Source organism: Mixophyes fleayi, chromosome 4 (assembly GCF_038048845.1).
Source record: "Mixophyes fleayi isolate aMixFle1 chromosome 4, aMixFle1.hap1, whole genome shotgun sequence".
NCBI lineage: Eukaryota > Metazoa > Chordata > Amphibia > Anura > Limnodynastidae > Mixophyes > Mixophyes fleayi.
This window is the reverse complement of record NC_134405.1, coordinates 277,190,730-277,218,134: the sequence shown is the minus strand read 5'-3', so window position 1 is coordinate 277,218,134 and position 27,405 is coordinate 277,190,730. Positions and strand designations below refer to the sequence as shown.

At 39.8% G+C, this 27,405-nt stretch overlaps 1 protein-coding gene across 4 annotated transcripts in view; it reads left to right on the top strand.

Moving 5' to 3' along the window:
* Window positions 1–256: 256 nt before the first annotated feature.
* Window positions 257–27,405, top strand: part of JADE2 (jade family PHD finger 2) — a 363,485-nt gene continuing 336,336 nt past the window's right edge. Inside the window, exons 1-2 of one of the 4 annotated variants that reach the window (XM_075209765.1) lie at window positions 257–645; window positions 1,770–2,061. The gene's annotated coding sequence lies outside the window, so the exon portion shown is untranslated. Of the gene's footprint in view, window positions 646–984; window positions 1,088–1,597; window positions 2,062–27,405 lie in introns of those variants that run through there. The other 3 variants (XM_075209763.1, XM_075209766.1, XM_075209764.1) reach the window with 3 other exon arrangements.

Sequence of the window (27,405 nt, the reverse complement as noted above, 5' to 3'; positions counted from 1 at the left end):
TGAGGTGAAAAACCGTAAATTCCGGGAAGGTGTAAACCCAGGGAATGTAAAATGGGGGGTTGCCTGCACTGTAGAGTGGAGCTGCTGACGTCATGACAGAGGAGGAGCTAGTGACGTCACTCACTCCACGTTTGGGAGCTCCATTGAAAGCAGCGGTAGACGCCACTGAGCAGTCAGGTTAAAGGGGTGTGATTCATGTTATCTGCCTAGGAGCCAGTGTTGATGAAGGCAACGTTCATAGCGACTGTGCCTATTTCGCAGCTATAAGGAGGAGGGCCGTGTGAAGCGGGACATAGTGGGTGTGCTTACTGGGCCGCTGAATGCGCCTGACACAAAACATACACATAACACGCAGCTAAAAAGCATCGTTCGACCAAAGTCATCCCGAGCTGCAAATACAAGTAACCATAAGCCCGCCCAGAGCATGTATCGGCCGCCTCCCACAGTCCGCTCCCAATGAGAGCACCACCGTCCTCAATTCTTACTGCGTGAGCGCCACTAGCTGTGGCCTCCAAACATCCTGTCACTACTTAACCCTGCATGTCCCGGGAGGGAGGAAACACCTGCACGTTATGTCATTTTACAGGGCTGGAGGCAACCGAATCCCTGACTGGGCGTGTAGCTGAAAGCTATTATATGTCGTAGGTCGGGAGGAAACTGCTGCTCCAAAGCAGGGCGCGCAGTTCCAGAATTATTTAATGCACTTTCTATACCTAGGTTTATGTTCAGATGGAAGCTGTGTGCACAGAGTGTATATCTATCTATATATATCACAGTTTGTGACTTTTCTAGCATACACTACTATACTGTCATACTCAGCATTGGCACCCTACTTATGTGCCAAGGGTAAATCTGCAGAGATGGTCAGCTGGCCATGCGCCATTAGTACATAAATGACTTTGTGATAAAGTAGTATGATCACACACAGACACAACACCAGCACAGACTCACTTCCTTTGCACTTGCAAGGGGCGTACAGTTACTGGCACCGCCTCTACCACCCATCCCTCTTTCACATCCCCTACCCAAATGCATCTCCTATGTTCAGAAAGCTCTTTTTTGACGCAGAAGAAATACAAAATTTGAAGTACGTCACTAATATATTTTTTTTTTAGCCTCTTAAGCTTTATTTTTTATTTAAGGTTTGCAGGGCTGTTGTATGTGGAACAAAAAAAGATGGGAGGGGGCGGCAGGAATAGTTCTGCAAGGACAAGATAGAGGGGCAGTGCAAGACGAAAGGGGGAGCAAAAGTAGTAGGTAAATGGTACACAGACGTATTGCATGCACTAAGTGGAACAGGGTGAGAGGAAAGATGGAAGGATGCGACCAACAGAGGAGATGATTGAGGAGTACACTGGAAGAGAGATGTTTTGAGTTGAGTGTTAAAAAGTGTTTATTCGGGGAGAGCAGCATTGCGAGACCAACCTTGTCCAACTTGCAATGCTAACCGAGCCTATAAAATATATATATATATATATATATATATTTATATATATATATAATATATTCTGCATCAGATGTGACAGTGTATCAGATGCTAAACAGGACACCATCAGACTGAAAGGGCCACGGGTTACACCCCCTCCCTACCTGGATCTCCAAGTATAAAAAAACAACAACCCATACCCCTTCCAGCATGAGACTGACATAGGATTGAGTGCAAAGTAAACCTCACAGCACCCACCCCCTTTCCAAGCAGAGCAGCCTGCAACCATTCATATCAGCATACACACGCATATAAATATGTATATGTGTATTTTTTGCTACAGATCAAGGAAGCCTGCATGCGAAGACGATCAGCAGAGGGATTGAAGGATTTGCATGAGCAGCCATTTCAGTTGGAGCCCTTTTCTATTTATTTTTTTGATGACATACATGGAGTTACTTTTTATCCACTGCTAAGAGGGAGAGCAGGAGATCTCTGGCCACAGTGTGCTGCGTGCGATGAGCCGCTGGACTTTCTGTAGAAGACTCATGGTCTTCTCTGTTTTTTTCCGTGGGATCCTCCCCTATTTTAACCTGAGCTTATCTCCACAGTGAGGACACCCCAAACACAGCAAGGTAACCAAAAAGGAGAGCTCATCCTATGTTTTTATCAGGGTGCATTTGGGGTTTAGTTCCTATCTGTGATGGAATGGGAGTTGTTCCAGATCTGCGAGCTGGATGGATTATGCTTAATTTGTACTGAGCCCTATAGAGGAGGAAGCTGGTAAAGAGGTGGGGGAATGTGCAGCAGAAGCATTAGGCATTGCGCATGTTGGGCAGTCATGTTTAAAGAGTAAGAGGGAGGAGAAACCTATAAACAACAACTTTTAAAAAAACCTTGCATCGGATGTTACCTAAAAAAATGTATTTATAATGACTGCGGCACTGTGCATAGAGGTATTTTGCTCAGTCATTTATTAGTGCGACTGGCATCGCCTAGGGAAGCTCCTTTGGTTGGCAGCTGAGGGCATGCAGGGACTGGAAGGGAAAGTGTGGGTCTGTGTTGTTGCTATGACGGTGTATAGTTGAGCTACTTTTCTACCATGTGCAGGGACCCCTCTTCCTACTGTATACGTATTTTTTATTATTTCACGTGTGTATGACGCTGCGTTTGTATCAAATAGAAAACACCTATGTCATCTGCAACCACGGGCATTTGCAGCCGTGAGTTTAGTCTGATTACCAGATCAGGTTATGATAGGAAGTGTCAGTATACTTTATTGTAATGTGTTTCCCAGCAGAATTTGGACGGGGAGACCTTCTGTCAGGTCTGTGTTTGCAATGGAAATGTACTGCTGGGCTGCGCTACACGTTGAGGGAGAAGACGGTAGGGGGCGTGGCTGTTGTTTACCTTTTGAAACTCACGGTTCCCTTCGGACACCTCTGGGGGCGGTTTCTGGATGGTGATCATCATCTCTGTAGAAACACTTCTCACCCCCAGACGCAAGAAGTAAAACGCCGCTGCCCCCTCTCTTGCTATGCCCATTACTAGTAGCGACAATACACTAATCTGCATCATAACAGCTTCCTTTTATTACACGACAGATTTCATGGGAATCTTTAGCATTCTTCTCCAATATCAATGCATCCTCACTTATTATTTACTGGCAGCAATCTAATCATAGTCCTCAGATATATCCTGCTAAACATTCAACCATCTATGTATACCTAGTGTGATTTATAAACTCACGTGTCCTCTTTGGATGGTTAATAATAGCTATAATACAACTATTGTGTGAATCTCCTGAACTGATGCAGACACTATGTATTTACAAGACATGATGATTTTTTAGCAATTGTCCGTTTACAGTTTCCTCCAATGATGTAAAATGATAAATATTTATGTTTTGTTAGAAGTTGTGAAGGAACTGGGGTTAATTTATTTACTCTCCTCATGTCTGTATTATTCACCACCTATCAAATACACGTTTCATGGCCTCACAGGGCTGCACATGTTTTGCTCGGCTATAAATCATTGAATAACCGTCTTGGGTAGCAGTTAATTTCACTTTCTGCTGCTGAGACATCTCCGGCCCTCACACAACACAGCAGGAATCCAATCGTAGTCTCTCTTACATTTTGCACGTACTGGAGGGGAAGTAGTTGCACGGTGATTGGTGGATGTCACACAACTCAGGCATTGGTTACAAGTGGGAAGGTGTGTGAGGTTGGGAGCTGGAGGGACATGTTTATCCCTCCAGCTCCTTATTCATAGTTTACAGTCTGTAGATGTAATGTGACTTTAGGTCATGTTGAATGATAGGAGGGTTGACTGTCAGAAATCAGGCTTGTCATTATGCAGTGTTTGGACAGCTGATTATAGCGAGGCAATGAATTTAGTCTCAAATTTAAATTGTACATAGTATACAATGTTTTTTTTATTTGTTTGTTTGTTTTCTTTGCATTTTCGGAACAATTTCCTTTCATGATCTATACTGCAGAGCCTTTATATTCCACCTCATTTATAATGTAATCTTCTCTTCTGGAATGTGTTTTAAGTTGGTGTTATAAAGAGAGAACACTGTATTGTTTTGGTTGTAAGTGTAGAATATATTGGTTTATTACTGATTGGCTTGAGAGCCCTATTGTACACTGGGAGCGACTGTTTTAAAGAGCAACTTCCAATTAGCAGCATCACAAGGCCAAGGGGAGATAGAGGTGTTTACAACAATTGGTATCATCTTGTATTCATTATTATGAGATTGTAAAATTGATTTTTACTGAATGTTTCCTGATGGACCTTTTAATGTATTTAAAATATGTATGGTTAGCCATGCCGTCATCATACCACCTTGGGGAAGGTTTGTTAAACTATGTTTATCTAGCCTACATCAATGTCATCATCATCAGTTATTTATATAGCACCACTAATTCTGCAGCGCTGTACAGAGAACCCACTCACATCAGTCCCTGCCCCATTGGGGCTTACAGTCTAAATGCCCTTACATACACAGTCAGACAGAGAGAGACTAGGGTCAATTTAGATAGCAGCCAATTAACCTACCGGTATGTTTTGAATGTCTGCTGTTAAGTGTTAACCACCTGCATAATTTTTTAATGTATTTGCTTATACATGTAGTGCTGTGCGCTCTGTATTTGATGCAGTTGTTTGCATGGAGCATGTTTTTCAGCTGAGGATTGCAAAACAAAAACTCTATTATGACATAATGACATGACTGTATTGGACTCAAGTAAGGCAGCTGTGCACTGTGTTTAATAGTAGTTGTAGGAGAGCACGTAGAAGGTCATACATTAGTGATTTGAAGGTGGAACCCCACTTTATATCATAATGCTGAACAGTGTTTAGGTGATGTAACACCAATCAATTTACAGATTTGTTTGTACTTAGAGCTCTTGGGTGACCCAACGCATCCCAGACAGTCCTGTGTTACTGGCCCTGGGAAACTAATCCAGTATGCTTATAGCAGCACGGTGGCTAAGTGGTTAGCACTTCTGCCTCACAACACTGGGGTCATGAGTTCAATTCCCGACCATGGCCTTATCTGTGTGGAGTTTGTATGTTCTCCCCGTGTTTGCGTGGGTTTCCTCCGGGTGCTCCGGTTTCCTCCCACACTCCAAAAAAACCCCCAACATACTGATAGGTTAATTGGCTGCTATCAAAATTGACCGTAGTCTCTCCCTCGCTGTCTGCCTGTCTCCCTCTCTGTGTGTGAGTCTGTGTCTATATTAGGGAATTTAGACTGTAAGCCCCAATGGGGCAGGGACTGATGTGAATGAGTTCTCTGTACAGTGCTACGGAATTAGTGGCGCTATATAAATGATGATGATGCTTATTTTCCAAAGACTTCAATTCTTCCTGGACTTGGACTGCTGTGCTGCATTTTACATCTAAAAGTAATCAAATTGGGGAACATTAAGATCAGAGTCTGTCTTTTCTGTTCTACAGTTTAGTAAGCTTCGCACTAAACCATGGCAACTAAAGAGGCACTTGGTTTCATTGTCTAACTAATCTATGTGTTGTATATGTAAATTAAATGTGTCCAGAAATAACCTAACAGCCACATCTAGGGACATACAGGCCTCTGTAAACATGGTAGTTGTACATTTTATGATTACCTTCAGAAAATGATTTAATTATACCGCTTTTATACTGCTGCCTCTGCAATATCCTGGGTATATGAACCTTGGATATTGCCGGGGGACAGGCTCTAAGACAGGCAAAATCCCGGGTCGACCAGTTTCACACTGAACCGGGACAGACCTGGGTCTGACAAAAAAAGGGAAATTGAAAAAATAAACTAAAAAAAAAACAACAACAAAGTCCTCTATACCCTAGCGTTTCCACATTGCTGCCTGCCAGGTTACTTGAAGAAATTACTTCATTCCTATTGGCCGGGGAGAAAATTATGCATTTAAAGCGGCAATAGTGGACCCTACGCCTGTGTAATGTAATCCAGGCGTAGGGTCCGCTGTTGCCGCTTTAAATGCATAATTTTCTCCTTGACCAATAGGAATGACGTAATTTCTTCATGTAACCTGGCAGGCAGCAATGTGGAAACGCTAAGATATAGAGGACTTTGTTGTTGTTTTTTTTTTTTTTTCTTAATTTTCACACTAGTCGGTGAGACCCGGGTTGACAAAACCTGAGTCTCACTGTTCATTATGCAGGATTGGCTAAGTGGTTAGCACTTCTGCCTTACAGCACTGGGGTCATGAGTTAAATACCCAACCATGGCCTTATCTGTGAGGAGTTTGTATGTTCTCCCCGTGTTTGTGTGGGTTTCCTCCGGTGCTTCTGTTTCCTCCCACACACCAAAAACATACTGGTAGGTTTTTTGGCTGCTATCAAATTGACCCTAGTCTCTGTCGGTGTGTGTTAGGGAATTTAGACTGTAAGCTTCAATGGGGCAGGGACTGATGTGAGTAAGTTCTCTGTACAGCGCTGCGTAATTAGTGGGGCTATATCAATTGATGATGATGATTCCCGGGTCGGACCCGGGAATTACCCCACCAAAAGACCTGGGTCTAATTCCCGGGAAAGCCGAACCGGGAATTAGATCTGGAGTCATTCATACTGCAGCCTCAAGCCGGGTCGAGGCTGTAGTATGAAAGGGGTATAAGTATGACTGGAAGGCTAGCCAAAAGAAAACCTTTTCTCCAAAAAAATAAATACGCCTCTGTACGACTTAGGTTACAAAGATGCTTCTAAACAAAACACAAGACTTCTGGAACAATGTCCTATAAACTGATAAGACAAAAGTAAAGTTATTTGGTCTTGATTATGTCATGTATCCGAATACCAAACACAGCATATTATCGCAAGACCATTATATCAACTGTCAAGCACGGTGATGGAAGGGTGATGATTTGGGGTTGTTTTGCATCAACAGGACCTGAACGCCTCAATCATTGACTCCAACCTGAACATTGGAGTATTTTAGAGGTGAATGTTAGACTATCTTTCTGACAAGCTGAAGCTTAGCCAAAAGTGTATCATGCAACAGGACACTAAGCACACCAGTTAATCTACTAATAATTGACTGGAAAAAAAAATTGTCAAGGTTTTGGAATGGTTATGTCAACTGAGATGCTGTGGCAGGGACCTTTTACAAATGTTGTACATTAACGAATGGCTTGAAACATCAATGAAATGAAACAGCGTTGTAAGAACGAATAGATTAGATTTCCTCAAATAAATGTGAAGTACTGATAAAATCATAGGAAAATTAATTAATTCAAGTTTTTGCTGCTAAAGGTTGTTTTACATACAAGCTACTGTATGATGGGGTGTACTTTTCTACCCATGGCTTTTACATTTTTTGTTGAATAGTAACAATAACAGGATGACAAAAAACAAATCTGTTATTTTATCGAATGAGAGTAGTTATCATTTATAATTAATACGTTTTATTCATAAACAACGTGTGTGGTTTGTGTAGAGATAGATCACAACTAGTTCTCTATTAGAATGAAACCTTCTGCGATAGCAGTAAACCAAACACCGTAAATAAAAACACAAATGTGAATACAAGAAAATAATAAACAATAAAAGTATATATACATATAAAAATGGATACATAACAGTAACACTGCAGCTCTTTATCGGTTCACCAACCAAATATAGAAACAAAATAACAAAAAGCGCTGTGAAATTTTTAATATCACAAATTGCACACACCTATTCGGAAAATAGCCTAACGGGCAAAATCTACAATGTAACATTTATTCATAGAAATAAAATATAATAAACAATATATCAATCCAGATTGCAAAAGCTAGACGATGTGTAATGAATGAACAATATTCAACAAGCCATGTCCCGTATACATATAGATAAAATACCCACATGTACCAAAACAAACATGACATAAATGGATGATGAGGAATGAAAAAGTCAGGGCTGTAGATTGTAGTCCGAGCACCTAGAAGTTCAATTGGCAAATACGTAATTCCACTAGATGAAATGAATAAACTCCCATCTCCTCAAAAATCAAATTGGTAGTTCGGTTTAGGGAGAAATATCCCAATAGAATACGTTGAACTCCAACGAATCCTAATTGCCACAAAGAGGAGAGAGAATATGGAAGTAATCTCCTTGAGGTGTTCTAGGGAACAAATCACCTTCTTATATGTATACTGCTCCGTCCAAAGTCAGAAGTGAGATACAAAAAGGATTCCAAAAACGCCTTACTGGTAAATGGCGACCCTCCAAAGGGATTAGCAGTACTTCAGCTGGTTAAACCGCCTAATAAACACAGCCATCCCGTGAATCACATAGAAGTATGGTATCTTCACTAATTCAGGACTCCTAAAACTCTGGAGAAACTGGAGAAGTGACTGTCTGTTCCACTTGTAGCGGAAGAAGTGCTGATGGTGCACTATAGTAGATGGAGCTTAACAGCTGACAGCATTTCATCTCAATAAGCATAGGACTTTCTCAAAGAGATAGATATATAATCTTTTTATTTGTTATTTTTCTTTCCTTTTTTAAGATTATGATCTGTATATTAAGACAAATATGGAAATAGTGGTGTATTTCCACTTTCCTCCATATTTGCCTTTGGACAGCTGCTTTGTGTGTCTGGAGGAAAAATCGGGGACCATGAAGTCTTACCTGCGACAACACTTCCTTTACCTCTGCTTTCTTTTTGAGCATAGCTACTTTATATATAAAAGTGAAGTATTACATGTGGCACTAAAAACTGAGCACTGGGGCTCAGTGTACATAAATACAGAGAGCCCTATGTGTTAATAGCCAATCTAGTATTCACACATGATAGTAACTCAGGATTTGAAATCATTGCACAGTCTTTATATTAATACATGATTAAATATTATTAACTTTTATTCATGGTTATAAACAAGAACATAGTGAATTATTTAATTTAGATTTAGCTTTTTATACCTGCATGGACAAGCATATTTTTACCCAAATGTGATGGTTCAAGAACGATCCAAATCTTTCACCCCAAACATAACATCCCAATCACTATTTAAACCCAGTCCTCAGGGACCCCTAAGAGTGCATGTTTTCCATATCTCTTTGCTGGAGCACAAATGTATTCATTACTGACTGACACAACCTGCACTATTAGTGGTCCCTGAAGACTGGGTTTGGGAAACACTGATTTAAACCATTCTATTTTGTATTCTTTAACTAGTGAATTCAAACAACTCTTATGTAGTGTCTCTTTCAAATTACCACACCTTATGTTTTAATGTTGCTTTGTCAGTACCACAAACATTGATTTTTGCAGTGAGTTGTTGTAAAACTGGATGTAAAGTAACTTTATATTTAATATAACATGTTTTTTTATACGTTTGATGTGTAGCAGATTTGGTGGACTTCAATGCCATGTGTACCAGTGACAGGTGCATGCAACATTGAAGGGATATTTTTAGGAGACGGAAAGGGTCCAGCATGTGGATGTCCTAGCGGATGTGACCACACGCCATTGTAATGCTTCCCTTTGTTGTGCTAATGCAACCTTCTTGTGTGCATGTTACTACTGGCTTGATATCTCAAAATCAAAAAGTTGAGAGGTATGTAATGTAATGTGCACCACAATCAAAATTTAGTTTATACTTAATTTATTGCAATTTATATAATTACACCAGGTTTGTACATTACCATAGTATTTAACTAATTTGTTTTTGATCTTTTCCTGAAAATGATCATGCTCGGGGATAATCTATCTGCCAAGACAGGTGCTTTTCGTGCCAGAACTTTGCCTCTTCCGTCTAACACTTGTCGTAACATCGCATCCATGTTAGCAATGGGTAATGATTTAATATAATATTCAGTGTTCTCTCCAGGAAATTTTGTCAGTGGGGTGTCATTAAGAAGTAGCCGGGTGGGAACAGTTGTAATACTTTATAATAATATTGAAAAATGTTGGAGGCTATTGCCCACACCTGCCAGGACTGGTCAGACTGGAGGTCAGGGGTCTAACACACTGCTGGCTGTACTGCTCATATAGTGCCTGTACTTATAATAGAACAATCCATTGTTTCTCCTATATCTCTGTTGGGCTCCAAGAGCCGGGTGGCTAGTAAATACAGCCAAGTGGAGCACCCGGGAAATAGGTGCTGTGGTAGAACACTGATGTTACAGTTATCAGTGTAGTTAGTAGGATAATAAGTAATACATGGATAACAATATCCATAAAAAAAACCTTATATCTAATTCTATACTGGCCTTCCATTAATAAGGAAGTAGGATTAATTCCTGTGAAACACGTAGAAAGATTAATCTGAAACCTTTTACTGGAGGTTATACTCTTCTTATGGTATCTGACAGTCTTCTCTGTCATCAGGACTTAGTACAGATGAGTGATTTTAAAATGTATCAACACTTGTGTGCAATTCTTTTCCAATATTATGGTTATAGCAGTGTGCTGGGGAAATTTTCTGTGTGTTTGTTCCTTTTAGGATAACCCCACTCTTTCAAGCACCTGCTATGAGCCTATAAATTGATTGAGCAACTTCCACTTTAGTATTTGTCCTGTATTACTACCTACACAATGCACCATATTTATTTTTATCAGTTATAGAATAAAGATTGTTCTTCACCTTATTGGTTCCACAAATTAATTGCATTCAAAAAGTGGTTTCAAATCACTGTGTAGGTGAGTGTAATCACTTATTTGATTATTTTGGAATCTCTTAATATCTGATTTATCTTGAAGCAATGTTGGGAGCTTTTGCTTTGGCAGCAAATACAAGGACAATACAAAATTATACATTTTCACTTTTTTTTAGTTTTTTTTTTTTCTTTTAGTTTAATTTCAAAAGACATTTATAATCTGCTCATCCTTTGGCGCTGGTCTGCTTCTGTTCATATTGTCCGAATATAAATAAACATTCCCTGTCAGTTTTCTTGCCCTCTCATATAATACTTGAATAATTTATTCAAAATAACCTTTCAGCAAAAATCTTTGTCAAAGCTTCTGCACTCTATATTCAAATCCCTGCCAGTCTGATTTCCTCCTGTATCTTAGGAACTGTCCAACTTAAATATTGCACATCAAAGATCTGGGGTGAGTAAATTTAGCTGTTAACAAGCTATTGCCACTATTAATTCCATGTTTAATGTGAGATCTAGAAAATGAATAATAGTTGAATGTGTCTTTATAGTAAATCTTAAATTAAAATGATTATGATTCAACCATTCCACAAATGTCTATCTCCCTCTCTTTCTCCCAGTGCATGGGATGTTCATACTAATAAAGGTAATACCATACCATTCATAAAGACAAGTAATAGGGTGAAAATAGGAAAAATAATATTGTTCTTAATGGTCAATAGACGTATAAATATATTTTATATGTTGTCTGTTTAATGTGATGGTGTCAGGTACACCTTTATGCATTGGGTGACATGATGCCATTACTGCTTTATATGAGCAAATTTGATTTGCCAAAGCCAGAACTAATGAAAGGTCTTCAAAATAATGTGTAAGAATGTGATTGGATAGATAATGTGGCATTTTGTATGACAGCATAGCTTAATGCCACTAATTCCAGTTACTATAAATGTCCTGCCTGCTTTGTGTTTTCTTATGAAAGGCAGTTTGTTTTTGAGGCAAAAGGGAACTAGTTTTTGGTGTTTTGCCATATTTTGAAGCCAAGTTTTGCTTGTGCACACTGGCACATACATGCGCTTAATATGTTAGCATTGGCTTACATCTATTCTACTTGCATATGTAAAAAGCAGGCTATTACTCCAAGTGCTTGGAAAGTGGCACATTGATGCTTCTCTTGAGTTGTGTGGTAAAGCTATTAATGGATTCCTCTCCTTACACCGCGGGCTTTGGGTTTGGGTAAAGGCATTTCCGAGGAGAGAGACCCCACTTTTTTATTCCTCTCTTAAATTTCATGCCCCAGGGTCCCTTATTTACCCAGATATCAACCTCTAGGTAAAGAACTTGGGGACACTTGCACTGGCTTACCTGGTTTTGGGTATTGTTTTGGAAATCTGCTTTCAGAGACAATATAATATTTTATGCAATGACAACACACTGTAATGTGAACGTCATTCCACTTATTCTAAATGTTCTGCCATTTTTCATTCTGTATACTTTTAAATCGCACTAAGAAAATGGATCAGTATCTCTCGCTGTTATTTGCAAATATTATCTATGAATGGTTTATGTTTTGGAAGTAATCCAAAGACCATGTACTGCCACCCACTCACTTTGTCCGTAGGCTAGACATTTTATTTTGATAATCTTAAGCAGGTCTACAGGAAATATTGGCGGCTTAGCACTATTTAATTTCACATGCAGAATATTGTATTCTAAGTATAGAATAACTTGATTTTTGTTAAGATTTATAGATCTGCGACCCCTTTCACATGTGCTTAAATGTGTATTTTTTTAATACATTATTATACACAATACTGTGCAAATGTTTTAGGCAGGTGTGGAAAAACTTCTGCAAATTAAGAATGGTTTCAAATATAGAAGTGTTAATTGTTTTATCAATTAGCAAAGTGAATGAACGGAAGAGAAATCTAAATCAAATCAATATTTGGTGTGACCTCCCTTTGCCTTCAAAACAGCATCCATTCTTCTAGGTACACTTGCACAAAGTCAGGGATTTTGTAGGATTATAGTCAGGTGTATTATTAACCAATCATACCAAACAGGTGATAATGATCATCATTTTCATATGTAGGTTGAAACGCAGTCATTAACTGAAACAGAAACAGCTGTGTAGGAGGCTTAACACTGTATGAGGAACCACCAAACTCTGCTGCAATGGTGAAGTTATGGAAGACATTTTCATGTCACAGGTCATACACAATGGTTGAGACTGAGCACAGCAGCAAGACACAAGGTAGTTATACTGCATCAGCTAGGTCTCTCCCAGGAAAAGATTTCAAAGCCGGCTGGAGTTTCAGTATGTGCTGTTCAAGCCCTTTTTAAGAAGCACAAAGAAACGGGCAACATTGAGGACTGTAGATGCAGTGGTAGGCCAAGGAAACTTGTGCATCAGATGAAAGACATCATGCTTACTTCCCTTCGGAATTGAGAGATGTCCAGCAGTGTCATCAGCTCAGCACTGGAAAAAAAACAGTGGGATCCAGGTATACCCATCTATTGTTTGGAGAAATCTGTCCAGAAGTGGTCGTCTTGAAAGAATCGTGGCCAAAAAACCATACCTTTGACTTGGAAATGAGGCCAAGCAGCTAAACTATGCTCGAAAACATAGGAACTGGGGTGCAGAAAAGTGGTAGCAGGTGCTCTGAACTGATGAGTCAATATTTTAAATATTTGGCTGTAATAGAAGGTAGTTTGTTCGCTGAAAGGCTGGAGAGCAGTATAATAATCAGTGTCTGTAGGCAACAGTGAAGCATGATGGAGGTTACTTGCAAGTTTGGGGCTGCCTTTCAGCAATTGGAGTTGGGGATTTGGTCAGGGTCAATATTCTCCTCAATGCTGAGAAATACAGGCAGGTACTTATCCATCATGCAGTATACCATCAGGGAGGCGTTTGATTGGCTCCAACTTTATTCTGCAACAGGACAAGGACCTCAAACATACATCCAATGTCATTAAGAACTATCTTCAGTATAAAGAAGAACAAGGAGTCCTGGAAGTGATGATATAGCCCCCACAGAGCCCTGATATAAACATCATCAAGTCTGTCTGGGATTACATGAAGAGATGGAATGAGACTGAAGGATTTGAGCAAGCCTGCATCCACTGAAGATTTGTGGATAGTTCTCCAAGATGTTTGGAACAACCTCCATGCTGAGTTCCTTCAAAAACTGTATGCTCACCCATTCAAAAATATTTTTTACAGTAAAACAAACACATTTAGGGTAAATACGGATCTTTGACGCATGTATGAAAGGGTCAATGAATGCTAAATGGGTAAAAATTATTTGTTTTTCAAAGCAAATTGGTTCCAATTGCATCAGTATGTCTAAGTGAAAAAGAGGAGTTACAATGACTAAATATTCTAAAAGTACATATCAAATCTCATATCAAAATACTTTCCCTCCCGCCCTCTTGGATCTACCTCTGACCTGCGCCTTGTCTCGTCTCCGGCAACCTCCTCTCACTCCCACCTATAAGTAAGCTATAAGACTCTTCCTGTGCTGCATTTTTTCATTTCCCACCACGCCCACTAAGGCTTTCACACAACACAGCCCTCAAACAAATCTCTTTAGGTAGTCTCAAAAAACTCCTCTTTTTTTTTTTTTTTTTTTAAAGCTTACCCTATCATTGATGATACTATTCACACAAATACACCCCCACAGCCTTCCCGATCTCTGCTCTAAGCCACACTCGCAAGTCTTGTCTCGGCTCTGCCCTCTTACACTTTTTTACCTAAGTTCCAACAAATAGGGAAAAAGCGTTGCGCAAAAATGTGCTTTGTCATCAGCATATCTCATAGGCACATCATGGATTTGTTTTATCTCATGATGTATTTCTATTGGCAATAAAATGTGGGACGATCATAAAAAAATATGTTGTTTATTCATTAATAAAAGCATCTAATAAAATTAAGGAATGCCAGAGTAAAACATTTTACTTTTCACATAGCTGCTGCAGCACCTCATTTTCATCTCGTACTGAGAAGATGTACGAGGAGGTGAAGAATAAAAGAGGTGCAGGTGTCTTGTAGGAATAGAGCAGGATCTTTAGGTTGTTTGTTTAGTCAGAAATCTCTTTTATAGATGTGGAGGGCGCTGTTCTTCACTGGTTTAGTAACGGCAAACTGCATCCTTAGCCTATCAGGTGGCAGCAGAAGCCTTCTTCACAATTATTGAACCTCTCTCCTTGAAGTTCTTGATGATCCGATAAATGGTTGATTTAGGTGTAATCTTACTAGCAGCAATATCCTTGCCTGTGAAGCCCTTTCTGTACAAAGCAATGATGACTGCACGTATTTCCTTGCAGATAATATTGCCTCACTCTGTGCTGGTTACCAAGTGATGGTAACCAGCATCTTTCTATTATTTTACTGCTGGTGTGTAGCCGATTGTTAGACAGCAGTCCTAGCTAATCTGTTAATTTAAGCCTGCTGCTTGTATAGTGCGGATAACATATGCTGTGCTCTTCCTATTGGCCCTCTTGTGAATAAAAACACCTTCCTGTATATCGCCTGTGCCATTTATAGTTTCTGCTAAAGCAAGAATGCTGTTTGTATTGATCTATTTAATTTGATGTTGTGACCCAGACTGTCACTTGGATTCCACTGGTTTCTCTTGTCCCTGACCATTGACTATTTTTCTGGTTTTGCTATTTAACCTCTTCTGGCCCTGTCCTTGGCCCGTTGCTACCTATTTTTCTCTTTGAACGTAGCCAGTCCTAACCTCAGCTTTATTTTTAATCACACCTTTGAACATTGCTTGCCCTGACTTTAACCCTGTACTTTGGACTTATCCTGCTACTATTGCTTTTGTACGCTTCCTCCTTCCGTGTTCTGTCCACCCCACCAGCAATATTGTGTTTTGTAAACTGCCACTACCACGAGTTAAGACCTACAGGCAACCAAGTAATTTTGGAACATAACGCATAACTTGGAAAGGGGGCTGCTATAGGTGAAGACCTTGTGAAGAAGGTTCTAGTGGTTTTATAATCCCTTCTTATAATGCCTTTGTAGTCTTAAACTGGGTACACACTACAGATTTTTCAACCAGTCATAGTGCCGATCACACCATAAATGACCATTTGGTAAGATTTGCATTAGTGTGTAGGCCCTCACAATCCTGTTTTATAGTACCAAAAAGCTCATTATATGGTTCGATTTTATAAACTTCCTAAAATCACGATCTATGATGGAGCGATGTTGGGCAAATGTGTAGTGTGCATGCACTCACGACCAGCAGTGTAGGCAGATCACTATAGAGTGTGCAGATTTATGATCTATTCAGCTGAGAATTAAGTGACATGAGCACAGATCTGAAGGTAAATTGTGTAGGTATGTACAGTCATGGTCAAAAGATTTGAGAATGACACCGATAATAAAAACTGAGGCAGCAGACTTTGTGAAAAATATTATGTCAATTTGCATATACTCCAGAATGTCATGAAGAGTGATCAGATGAATTACAATTAATTTCAAAGTCCCTCTTTGCCATGACAATGAACTTTATCCCAAAAACAACATTTCCACTGCATTTCAGTCCTGCCACTAAAGGACCATGGTTATCTGCAAGGAAACATGTGCAGTCATCATTGCTTTGCACAGGAAGGGCTTCACTGGCAAGGATATTGCTGCTAGTAAGATTGCACCTAAATCAACCATTTATCGGATCATCAACAACTTCAAGGAGAGAGGTTCAATAGTTGTGAAGAAGGCTTCAGGGTGACCAAGAACGTCCAGCTAGCGCCAGGACCATCTCTTAAAGTTGATTCAGCTGTGGGATTGGGGCACCACCAGTGCAGAACTTGCTCAGGAATGGCAGCAGGCAGGTGTGAGTGCATCTACACGCACAGTGAGGCGAAGACTTTTGGAGGATGGCCTGGTGCCAAGAAAGCCAGCAAAGAAGCCACTTCTCTCCAGGAAAAACTTCAGGGACACACTGATATTCTGCAAAAGGTACAGGGATTGGACTGCTGAGGATTGGGGTATAGTAATTTTCTCTGATGAATCCCCTTTCAGATAGTTTGGGGCGTCTGGAAAAACGCTTGTCCGGAGAAGGAAAGGTGAGCGCTACCATCCGTGTCATGCCAACAGTAAAGCATCCTGAGATTATTCATGTGTGGAGTTGCTTCTCAGCCAATAGAGTGGGCTCACTCACAATTTTGCCTAAAAACACAGCCATGAATAAAAAATGGTACTAAAGCATCCTCCAAAAGCAACTTCTCCCAACCATCCAAGAACAATTTGATGAACAATGCCTTTCCCAGCATGATGAAGCACCTTGCCATAATGCAAAAGTGATAACTAAATGGCTCGGGGATCAAAACATCAAAATTTTGGGTCCATAGCCAGGAAACTCCCCAGACCTTAATCCCATTGAGAGCTTGTGGTCATTCCTCAAGTGGCGGGTGGACAAACAAAAACCCACGACTCCAAGCATTGATCAGGCAAGAATGGACTGCCATCAGTCCGTATGTGGCCCAGAAGTTGATAGATAGCATGCCAGGGTGAAATGCAGAGGTCTTCAAAAAGAAGGTTCTACTTGCAAATAATGACTGTTTCTATAAACTTAATGTATTTGTCAATTGTCAGTAAAAGCCTTTGACACTTATGAAATGCTTGTAATTTTACTTCAGTATACCATAGCAGCATCTGACTAAAAGGTCTAAAAACACTGAAGCAGCAAACTTTGTGAAAACCAATATTTATGTCATTATCAAAACTTTTGGCCATGACTGTACACATAAATCTACATGGTCATAGGATTTTCAGCTGTTGGTAAAATCGTTACAGAAATCACATCTGTATTAATTTTCTGTAGTGTGTTCCCAATCACAATATGTGTTCCTTACATGGAGTGTAAAGCAACTTCCACTTTTGCCATAGATTTAAAATACTGACCCAATGCTAACTGTTGAGCAGGACTCTCTGCTGATGTGCCGTTAATTTCTTTGCTGGTTAGTCATGAGGATACATCCCTCTATTTGCAAACAGGAATCTCTTAAACAATGATATTCTAAACTTATGGTTGGCATAAGGGTGTAGTTGTGAATCGGGCAAACGGTTGTATGAAGACTTTTTTAGTACTCTGTACAGTTGTGACAGGATAGGCGTATTTTGCCATCCCCCCTTAGTTGTTTTTTTATCAGTGTTTTATCTGATCGTTTCAGGGTTTCCATTTAGTTTACTAGTATAGGTGTTGCTCGACTGCCAGACACTCACCATCTGGAATTGCCAACTGTGCATTACTTGTAGGAGAGTAGTCGCTGCCACCAGCAGACTCGAACTGCTCACATGTGGTGCGTGCAGTAACAAGGAAACTGCTGGATCTGGCCTCACCCTTTGGAGCCGATGGCTTGGAGGGGGAAGCAAGAACAGGTCTTGTGTGTACAAAGGGGAAGATGATGCACCCTTTCCACTGAGAGCAATGATAAAAGGTGTGACAACATCCAGACTCACAGTCAAGATCGGTAAATCACTGGTAGCAGTGAGAACAGGGTAGCAGGCAGAGTAAGCTTGTCCTGTCAAAGTATGGCATCGCTAAAGTGCTTTTTATTTAAGCAAATACTAGTTTTGGGGTTTTTAACTGCACAAAGAACGTGTACTTGCTTATAGGAAGGATTAGGTGGAAAAAAAAAATGCTGTGTAGGTGTTTTCTAAACTCTAATATGTATTTGTGAGTGGGCTATGTGTAGCTTAAAATACCATGCTGTAAATTGTTGTTGGAAAACTAAGTAGGAGTAAAGCACTGTTATTCTGTGACTTCTGTTAATGTAGCACATGGGATAGATGCTGTGCAAACGGTACTGTGACCACTTCCTCTCCTCTTCCGGTGTCTGGTTTTCATATCCTTCCCATGATGCATTATTATCAGGCTGTTGTGTTTGATGAACTGCACCATTATTCATTCTAAAACTTTGTCCTATAAGACAATTTACTGTTACTGACTTTTCTTCTGATTAAACATCTTTGGTGTTCTGGAATGTAACCTATATACATTTTGGAAAATTGTGTCATAATAAGTTTTCTAAAGATGGAAAGCCCATTGGACATATGTCCACATATGTGATTTTGGGTGGGTTGGGCCAAAATGTTCTAGATTCATTAAAGTGTACTTCTAAGCATAGCGGAGAAGGAAGTTTGTGGCCTGGACTTATATGTTATAGTTATGCGTTTGCTCCATAATGACTTGTTAGGCTATTTCTTAACAGTTCTTTAGCTCACAAAATGTGTACTGCCACTGGAGGTCACACATGAGAGGGCTGAACAGGCACAAAATACTCCTGGGTATTGCTGTGCTCCTTGCGATCAGTGTAGGAGCACCAGTGCTCTGAGTTTTTCAGATCAGTGGAAAAATTATAATTTATTTCACTGATGGGATAGTATTAACACAAGATAAAGGGGTGGATGGAATACCATTTAGGTGTTGTTAATTGCAGCCATTTCCACTTCAAGCTAGCCTAGATCAGGTCTCCCCCCTATTCTTTCAATTGGAAGAATTTTGGAGCTTCAATTTGCACTTCATCGGTGGTAGTGGTAATAACCATTAATTAGGCTATCACTTACACCCATTGGCAGGCAGGTAGCTTATAGGCAGGCATTGCTGTCTACATGGGTACATTTACAATGTATATGCAGACTCCACTCTTTGCCCTGCTTCATTTAATCCTGCCAGTCATGTCATGATACTGTAAGAATTTTACAGGACTGAGAATAGCAGCTAGACAGTCAAGGCTGCTTAGAAGGTGTAATTCACCCATGTAGACAGCAATCCCTTCCTATTGTAACAAGTGGCAATGGGAGTAAAGTGATAGGCTAATCGATTAGCCTATCACTGTACTCTTGCTGGCGCTTCATCCAGTTAATAGGCACGGTCTACTGTATGTGGCAAACACCAGTGCCTGAACACACAGAGTGGAACCCTGGGAGATTGCCCTATTAACGGGACGGCCATTTGTTTATGAATCCACCAATACACAGAGTGCAAATTGCACTTCCGAACATTGTGCAAGTCTAACTTCTTGTGCATCCTAACATGGCAACCTGTTGCAGAAGAGTGAGAGATAGCATGGTGGACATATTTAATTAAGTATAAACATTTAAGCTTAGTGTACAGTATATTATTCAGCTCAAGAATAATGTGATTTATTTTTATCAATGTGAAATTGTGACTTCACTTGCTCTTTTAGTAGTATCAATATATTTATTTGCAATGTAATTTTTTGTGTGTATGACAAGAGCAACTAATGCAATGAACTATATTGCTCCAATACCCATAATCCCCTTTAACCATTAGAATTACATATGTCTCTTACTGAAGCTGTTTTGTTAAGGCGATGTTCATGCACGCCGGAATCTATTATCATTACTTCTCCCAGACCGTCAGCCAGTTATGTAAGCCTCACGCAAGGGATAGTTGTGGATGAGCTGGACAGCTCCTTTTTTAATATCTAAATATGTATAATCCGCCATCTAAAACCAAGGATAAATGCTGCATTTATACATTGGAGGCAACCTGCAAACATTTAATTTCAATAATTACTATGTATCTTACTAGGGTAGTATATTTTTTAGGTTTTCAAGTGATCTGTAGGCTCTGCCTGATGAGTATAGCTGTGGTTGTCACATATCTGAAAACACATTGCAAATATCACTTGTTTATTCAGTATTTAGATATAGGCCAAAACACTTCAGTGAACAAACTAAATAGTTATGGGGTACACATTTTTATATTAATATAATTACATTTATACCAGAGGTGATTACACTTTCTTATGGAGTTTCATGTCCAGGTGAAGAGTATGATCCAAAAAAAATGTATTTTTCAATGTAAATTTCACTTACTTCAAAAGTTGGATTTTGAACACTTTTTTTTCTTTTTTTTCTCCCTCTCTTTTCTCCTGGAAAGTCAGAAGTTTTGCTTTAAAACAAAGTGATATAAACTGTAAACCTGGATTAAGTGTAAACAGAAGGAAAAGGACAAATCCTGTTTTGACCTTCCTGTCTAGGCTGGCACCAGTAATAGACACTTAACTTTGGTCATTGTGATATTGCACTTAAGCCACTGGGTGGTGCAGCTTATCCCTGGCAGGAATGTGATACTTGCAGGGTTTTGTCCTATTAGGAATATGCTTGTTCTAGAAGTATCTGGGGAAATTCCAAGGCCCCATAAGTACCTACCATAAATCATCTTCTTGTGCCTTGATTTTTTTTTTACTGTTATGTGATTACACTAGATGCCAATATATTTTTGTATGTACGACTAAGAATTACAGAAAGTGACATTGTTAAAATAGCTTTCATCATAGCTTTGCTTGTACCTTTTAAACCATGAATTGACAACATTAAAAATCAACAAAACCTGGCACTGTTCTTACTATTCTGTAAGTTTATAATCTGTGTACTAGTGAATTCTGTCCAGTCTTTCTAAGTTCAGACATGCTAGAATGGATTTTTCCACCTTCAGCCAACTTAGATTTATTTGGTGGTTTGTACATCTCCTTGTGTAACTTTTTTACTAAATACCTTGTTTTATCTTCTAGCTTTCTTCTGTGCTTCACAGTAGTGCGTATACTTTTGTTTCCATTAGTAGTAATGTCAAGCTGCTCTCCGAATAAAGTTATATCCAGTTCAGACATTCTTTCATAACGGTGTCGTACCTTAAGCCAACAAACATAGATTCCTTGTTTACTTTTCAGCCATGTATTGATTGTCAAAAAGTAGTTTAACAGGATGATGTACAAGCCAGTAAATTTAAGTGAATCATAACTTATAAGAAGCTCTCTTCATTCACTGATTTGAGATGGGGGGGGGGGGCAAACAATCCTAAAGTTGTGAACACACCCTTATTTTGGGTGGAGCAGAAATAATGGGGTCAGAGATCCCTATTCAGAACAGAAAGTTAAAATTTGTGGCCTTGAGAAGGAATGCAAGAAGGACCATTTTACTGTTAGTCTGTTCATGTGGAATGCAGGATGGCATTCCTTTTAAAATCCGTTTAAATGGATTCTGTCCCGCCAAGGGATTGGTGACCCCTATTTTGAATTTTGTTTCGGCACTATTCAATGAGAGATTGAATGGAACAGAGATCAGACATATCCTAAGAGCCTGTCATGGTGCCGGTTGTTCCCAGGATACAACCACTTGGCTGTGGTAGCTTTTATAGACACACGGTGACTGGACAAGCTGCTTAGTCCTGAGAGGACGACTTGTGAGGGACAAAGCTGAAGTCGATAAGTTGGAGAAGGTAGAATTGAGGGGCCAAAGTCCATAAACAGGCAAACATAATAAGCCTATGAAGCACTAGCAGAGAAACAAATTTCTAACTTTGCTCCTGCAAGGCTCCATATATATAAGGTATCTTAGTCCTAATTGATCTTGACCTTTAGCAGGTTGCTGATTGCAGCAAGTGAAAAGGAATGTACAGTTACTGGTGTTGACAGTGCTCTACCACTTATCGTCTGTAGCTGGTATTGCAACAGAGCCTGACAGTGCTCATTTGTGTCTATCTTAAAGGCTCATTAAATATATATTTTTTTTAGTTTCTCTTATAGGTTTTGGTAATAGTTAGAAATAGACTTTCTGCATATTGTGTAACACTTCTTGTTTTAAACAGCGGTTAAACAGCCTATTTGAAGAACCACCATTGTTCTTGTCTTTTTAGATAAGACCTTCTCATGTGTGTTTATACTAAAATCCCTGCCTCCACCTGCATATACGGCGCTTCCCTTTCATGCTGCAGACAGAAGTACTTTACATTTTAATCTTACAGGGGAAGAGGATGGGAAGGAACAGAGAACCACAGAGGGCCACTCATGGCTGTTGGATGTGTGTAGGGTCATATGTGAATATGCAAATGCTGTTTTGTGCCTGCTTTTGCACAAAGTCATCCATATTAATGGTAAAGGGAATTGCTTTGTAGGGCAAGATGGTAGCTACTGTGGAGGTGCACAATTTTGCGACCTCTTTTGGGGGACAGCCCTTGTTTAGTAAGAATTAGGCACTTGCATATGCCTACTTTTGCACCCACATGCAAAAATGAGATTTAATTTGTGGCAGTACTTTATTTAGATAAGGGCGTTGTGGAGCAGCAACACCTAAATACTCTCAACTTGACCCATGTCTCATTTTCGCTGAAACAACTACTCTCTTCTTTGACTACTCTATCCTTTCGATAACAAAACACTCACTTCAGACCCAGACCATGCAGCACAATCACATATAGTATCCAGTGATTGAAACCTAAATGATGGCACACCAAATAGACATCCCCTGCAAAGTGATACCGCACTGCAGAGCACCACCTCCATTATAGATTCATTCTTTTACATCACTGTCCTTTCATTTGAAGTCTCCCTTCATAGGAAGACTGACACCCAGAGATCCACTAAGCTGGTGGAGAGTTGGCCAAACAGCCAGGATTAGCAAGACATATAGATTCACCGACTGGATCAGAACTCCAGGCCCTCATGAATTGTTCAGTTGTGGACTATGTTGCTGGGAATTTGTGCCTGTTGGGACTCTGAGCTGAGAGGTGACATGCTGGGGATTTTGTTGGGGTTTTTACTGACACTGGTGAACTTACTGACACTTGGCTATATTTGGTGGGGGAATACGTTTCTCCTTGGGGAGCACTGTTGCATTCAATCTGTGTGTACACATTTGATAAATAAACAGGTTATTATAACTTTCTTGCCTCCTCACCTGTGTGATCCATTAATATAGAGGGCTTGATATTTAGAGAACTAAGGTTCTAATGCATAGGGTATGCATTAGGTATGTCATGTGAGATGTTATCTCTTCCCATTCTAACTGGAGGTATCCAATTTATAAGATGACCCAGTAGTCATGATAATGCAGCTTATAAATTCACTAGGATGCAATAACATTAATGTCATGTTTAATTCATAGGGTTCCCATAATTTTGAACCAGAAAACAAGGACACATATTTGACATTCTTTTGTATGTCAGAAAATAATACATAGTACACTAATAAATAAGCTGGCTTATATGGGAGGTGTTCGTATTCATAAGACACTGGTTCCTAGTGAGTTCATACTCTGCATTGTCATGAATATTCCTTCAGCTAACCAAATCTCTCCTTCCACTGCATGTGGGTGAAAGGTGTACTTTAAGCAAACATTATACTGCCATTCATATCTATTTCCATACTAAGTTTACAGTAATAACCACCAATACTGTTAGGAACCCCTCTAGCCTGTACAGCACAACCCGGAGTCTGCTCTGCCAGTCAGGTGTTCACTGGAGCCCCTAGTGGTGGGGACAGACTTGGCCGCAGACTAGCAGAGGGTCGTGAAGTGCGTACCGACTAGGGAGAACCCAGGAAAGCGGAGTAAGTCCAGGCAAGGGTCGAGGGCCGGCAGCAGACAGGGAAACCAATACACGATCCGGGGTCAAGGGTCACAGGCACGATAGCTAGGTCCAGATACAGGCAAGAAGGTCAGGGTCACAAGATACACAGGCAGGGTCCAAATCCGGGCAAAAGGTCATACACAGGAAATCAGTCCAACAGGTTTTCACCAATACAAGGCAGGAGCAGGAGCAAGTTAAGCTAACAGGCAAACTGGACCCTATAACCGGCAGGGAGGCTAAGCCCTCCCTGCTTTATATACAGACTTTGGCCAATCAGGGCTTAGCCCTGCAATACATCACAACCCATGCCCCTGACATTAATTAGCCCGCAGGCTATCCTAGCGCATGCGCCTGGCTGGCTCACTTGCCGGGGCGCACCGCTTGTCACACTCGATGTCCAGCCGTTGCCTTGGCAACGTTCGGGCCAGAGAACCGGAAGTGACGCCCCGGTCGTCATGGAGACGGCCGGGACGTTCACTAGAACCAGGAAGTGAGTCGCGGCGGTGCCCGAGGCCGCCGCGGCTCCTGACAACTACTCGGGCAAATAAGAATCTAGCTGCAAAATAAAATCAAGTTAAAATAAACCCCTTGTGATATACAGTGTGCATTACCATGTTGTCTTTTTGAATTCATTGTTAAAGCTGCATTCTCAGGGGTCCTGTGGTTTGTCAGCCCACAGCCAAAATTGCAGACCAGTAAGAAACCACAATCGTGGAGATTGCATAGCTGTCCTTAGCCGTGAAGCGCTGCTTGTAGGTGTTGTGGCGATAGTGTAGTATAGGAGCTGGGGACCATAGACGGTTTATGAGGAAGCAGAATAGAAATAGTCATTTGCAAGTATGGAGTGCTAAGGGGTGTGAGAGATAATAACAGCAGTAACATCAGCTGTCATATATTGAATGTACAGATTATGGATACATGGATTATAGGGGAAAGAGTAGAACTCTTTATATGGCTGAATGGATAGTTGAAACATGAGGGACAGGGTGAGTGGAGTGGGTTAAATGGTAGAAAATGTTAAGGAGGGATGTTGTGAAAGTTAGAAGAAATATATGGTGGCCAGGAGATGGGAAGGAGTGTTGGAAGCAGGAAATATATTAGGGATACAGAAATAGGTGAATAGTAGTATATAAAAACAAATTCAGGTGCAATTATAATCTATAGATATTTCATTTTATATAATCATCATCATCACCATTTATTTGTATAGCGCCACTAATTCCGCAGCGCTGTACAGAGAACTCACTCACATCAGTTCCTGCCCCATTGGGGCTTACAGTCTAAATTCCTTAACATACACACTGACAGACACACACACAAACTAGGGTCAATTTGTTAGCAGCCAATTAACTTACTAGTATGTTTTTGGAGTGTGGGAGGAAACCGGAGCACCCGGATAAAAACCCACACAAACACGGGGAGAACATACAAACTCCACACAGATAATGCCATGGTCGGGAATTGAACTCATGACCCCAGTGATGTGAGGCAGAAGTGCTAACCACTAGGCCACCGTGCTGCCCATATAATAAAAAATGAGTGTAAAATAAGTGGTGATGGATGCAGTGATCTGTCTAAAGTGTATGCTAATAGTACTATAGTTGAGTAAACTAGAATATTTATAGAATTTGATGGTTTAAAAATAGTAATGTAGGATGAGAAATAATTAGTAATGGTAGAAAAATAAATTTATATAGAAATAACAAATAGGATCAATAAATTATGAGAGAAAGATAATAAAATGATACAACAAAACAGGAATAGTAAAAATAAAAAATATTATTAGAATATGTATATTAAAAAATCAATAGGCAATATAAAGTAAGTAAAATTAGAAGAGTAAATAAGATGCAGCTTCTTATTGATCCTCCTAATCGCACATCCCTCCAACCAATAGCAAGAGCAGGATTTCTAGAGAGGGGTTTCCAAATAACGTGAGTGCGCACCTGCTCCGCAGTCATTTTCAAGTGGTGATCAAAAAAAGATTTCCTTGTCGCAACTAATGAGAAATACTCTGGCTGAGTCACTGGGAATGCTGCTTTAGTAAAAACTACATAACCTAAAACAAGGAAAGGAAAAATTATTTCATAATGTTTTGAGTGTATCTCCTTTCTCTTTGTTTACATATTCTAAGTTCTTTAAAGAGGCTGGGATTGATTATGTAGCAATTTCTGCCACTGACTCCACTTACTGGCAGTAGGTTGTCTGAGACCCCCCACCCCTGCGATGATGTACACTTGATAAGTCCGGGGTAAGCCTGAGAAGACATGAAAATCATAAATGCGAGTATTGTGTTACAGATCTTTCTGCTAAAAGGAATGAAAGTAGCTGATATCTGTAATTGTCAGGAAATTTTGTTGGTTTGAAATGGAGCCTTATAAACAGCTGCCTTGTTTTCCTTTTGAAGATTATATTTTTTGTAATAATGTTGCTATTCTTGAAAAATGTTGTGCCATCTGAAAATGAATTATACTTGATCTTTCTAAATGCTTGCTAAGGCTGTCATGAAGCAATCAGGCTTGTACAAGACTTTTTCACAGCATAATTGTTTGTTATGCATTTCAGGGAATGTGACATGCGTGAACATGGCCCTTTATGATGTTTATGGAACTTTTCATTATATTAAAACTAACTTTGCACTTGTAAAACCATAAACTTTGAAGTACCTTATTTTAAAATGTTAATAAAAGATGAATGCCTCTTAATATTAAAGTGCATCTACCATTATTCAATTGAGGCTGGCATTTTGAGACTGCAGCCTGCTCAGTGAGGTTACAAGTACCAAGTGAATTGATAGGCTGCATTCTCATAAATATTTGTTCAACTCACAGAATAGCAAGTTTGCACTGTGTGATGGCATCAGGTGAATTTCAAATGTACGACTACAAATATTTTATATGATAGAATACAGGAAGATATGGGTTTGCTGAAAATGTTAATAAATACATGGCTGAAAAGTACACAATAATAATATTGCTTATTTTGTAAATGATATGTTGTACATGCCTCCAATTGTATATTGAATTAAATTTGTCTTTTAAACCTGATTATTTATTTGAAAGTCATGGCTTGGTTATGCCAAATAAGTGATCTTTTTCTTGTGAATGTGCCATGATGTATGTGCCAGGATATCAGGCAACTGTATTCCAACAGTCCTGTTACGTGTAAGTATGAAATAGGCTGCTGGTTGCAATCTTGAGTTGAACTCCTCCTTAGCTGTCAACAGGTTAAATAGCTCAGATCCAAAGTTTTCAACTCTATCCATCTTCCAAACCTAATCCTTTTCTCCCCAGACTCATCCTGAAATAATCTTTTGGCAACTGCCTTCCTAGTAAATGGAAATTGAAGTGTTCAGACATTAGGTAATTAGTTAGGCTTAGATATTGATCACAACAGCACTTTTTGCAAGTTTGAGAGGAGCCACAGTGAATCACTACTTCCAAAAGTGTGTACTTCTGCTCACATAAGAGAATTTATCCCTATTAT